We start from the raw sequence: 2,683 nt of genomic DNA, 5'->3' as shown, positions 1-2,683 counted from the left end.
CTGCTTAAGCAAAAAGATTATTAAGCAAACCCAGCTGAGAAAGCCATGGGTAAGCCTGGCTATAGGTGCTGCTTGGTTTTTTTTTTTTAATATGAGAAATATATTATTTATTATTTTTTATGTCACTTCAGGTCTTTTTTTGAATAATTGTTTTATATAGAGGAAGAGGCTACCGAAATTTATCACTTACTAGCACTGACTTTGAAATATTTTTTGATCCCCAATAGCAACACATTTCATTGTAACCCAGTTATTCTTTCCCTTCTGCATCATTTATTAAATGCTAGTGATGACCCATTGGATTTATTTTTGCAACTCACTAATAGGGTTTAACTCACTGTTTGGAAAACACTGTCTTAGAAATTCTGCTCAAACTTTCCTCCTGAAATATTTGAAGAGCAGGCAAAAGGAAAATGTATCATGGGGACTCAGTTTCTGTCTTTCAACTGAATCTTGTCTGTGTTGGTTTTATCCTTTAGTTCCTTATAGCAGCAAAATGATGCCAGTTGTTCTAGACCCTTTATCCTCTCTGATTTAATGCTAGGGACCCATGACTCTCTCGACATTCTTATGTCTACTGGCTTTGATAATTTTTTCCACTGACTTTGATTAAATCAAATGCCATCCCTGAACATTGCTATGACCAGAAGGATCTTATTGTGGACTGCATGTGCTGCATCCATGACTAGGCAAGAGCTCTTTCCAAGCATCTGAGCTGAAAGTGGAGGAATGAAGATCTGGGTACACTTACAGAAGAAGGGTAAAGTAAGACAGAACCACAAAAACAATAGATATCCTCTACAGGGCTAGGCCTAATCACAGGTGAAACTGGCAATTAGCTTGTGATGACCAAATGGAAGTCACTGCCCCAAATTGCCTCCCATCCCCGACTCACCAATGCTTTGGTTTAGCAGAAGTTTTAGCCAAAGTTTTATTTCCATAATAGAAGATAGTGCTTAAGATACAAATGTCTCTAGGAGAAAGGAGTCCATTCAAACCAACGTATAAATAGCTGATGCAAAAATTTCTTTTAATTGCTGGTGGAAAAGAGCAGGTATTTGTCTTAGTCTTTTTGGACCGCTGTAAAATAAAATACCATAAACTGGGTGGTCTATGAAAAATAGAAATTTATATCTCACAGCCCTGAAAGCTGGAATTCCAAGATCAAGTGTTTGGTGAAGGCCCATTCCTCAAAGAAAGCTGTCTCTCACTGTAACCTCAAATAGGAAAGCCAAGGAATCTTTCCGGGTCTCTTGAATAAGGACATTACTCTCATTCATGAGGGCTCTTCTCACTCTCAAGATGTAATTACCTTCTGAAGGTTTCACCTCCTAATACCATCGCCTTGGGGGTTAATATGGCAACATTAAATTTGGGGAGACACAAGCTTTAAGACCATAGCAATATTATAGGAAGTTTCATGCAGTGGACTAGAAGACAGGCATGGATAAGAGAAGTACAAAGAAGACAAAAATAGCTGCCTCTTTGACAATTTCACCTGTTCTAGCATACTGGAGAAGCCATCATAGTTTAAATAAGTCCAAAAGGAGCATCCACATTGTGCAAAGAAAGCACTTCTTGCTACTAGGAATAGGAGAAAAGATAGATTTCCTGCTTTCAGAAGAATTACAATTTACTTGGAAAACAGGATATGTGGTACAAAATCAGGACTACTACTTATGGTGTAGGTTGTACCATGAATGATGTCTTCTGAAACTGTGCACAGAACAGCCTATAAAATCATATACAATGGCACTGAAAAAATGGCTCAAAGTAAGTTATCAGAAAGTCTAAATAAACTTAGGGAAGCATGCCTCAAATTGTGTTCTGTGGAATAATAATTCCTCAGGACTTTCATAGCTGTTGTATAATGAAAATCTTATTGAATTAAGGAATTTGAGAAATGTCAAGTTCAAAAGTCCTTTACTACAGGACTTCTCAGAGCCTTTGGTATGCTAACATATGCAGTTCATCTCCAAGAGGGAAGTATACATTGAGGCACTTGCCAAATACATTTGATGATAGAATTATATGCAAAAAAAAATAAACACTTTGTGAAAAGCTTACCCAGTACAAGATGAATGGCAGACATTGCGCCTCTTTCAAGGCTTGGTTACACTCGTTCAATAACTCATTGAGCACCTACTCTGTGCCATGCACTGCTCCAAGTGTTGCAAGCATACCAGTTATAAACAACATAGTCAAGTTTTATGCCTCTGATGCTTGCAAACATTTACTGAGGTAAAGGCCAAGGTTATAAGGATATAAAGGCAAAAAGATTCTAGTCTAGCCCTCCATATGCTCACAATTTAGGAGAAGCATGGACCTCCTGACAACAAGTTGCATATAATAATAAAGCTGAAATGGATATTTATGCAATGTAAAATAGGAGCATATAGAAAGAGAGCTATGCTTGGGCACATAGGGGGTGTTAAGGGAAGGCTGCATCAAGGAGCAAGCAAATGAACTGAGCCTTAAAAGATGAAGAAGCAATGCCCCAAAGAAGTGAAATGAGTATAAAGCCCTATGATTTAGTAGTGGCAGATGCAGAGGAAATAAAGAAAAAAAAAAACTTGACGCTAGAGCTTACAAAAGCTGCAAGAGGGGCAGCAACTAGAGTTGACTTCTCTGGGGCTCTTGAGGGAAGCTTTGGACCCTTCGAAAGTTAAAAACATTTTCAAAG

The sequence above is a fragment of the Carlito syrichta genome, unplaced genomic scaffold, assembly GCF_000164805.1.
Source record: "Carlito syrichta isolate Samal-C Ts95f unplaced genomic scaffold, Tarsius_syrichta-2.0.1 Scaffold303298, whole genome shotgun sequence".
NCBI lineage: Eukaryota > Metazoa > Chordata > Mammalia > Primates > Tarsiidae > Carlito > Carlito syrichta.
This window is presented reverse-complemented; position numbering follows the sequence as displayed.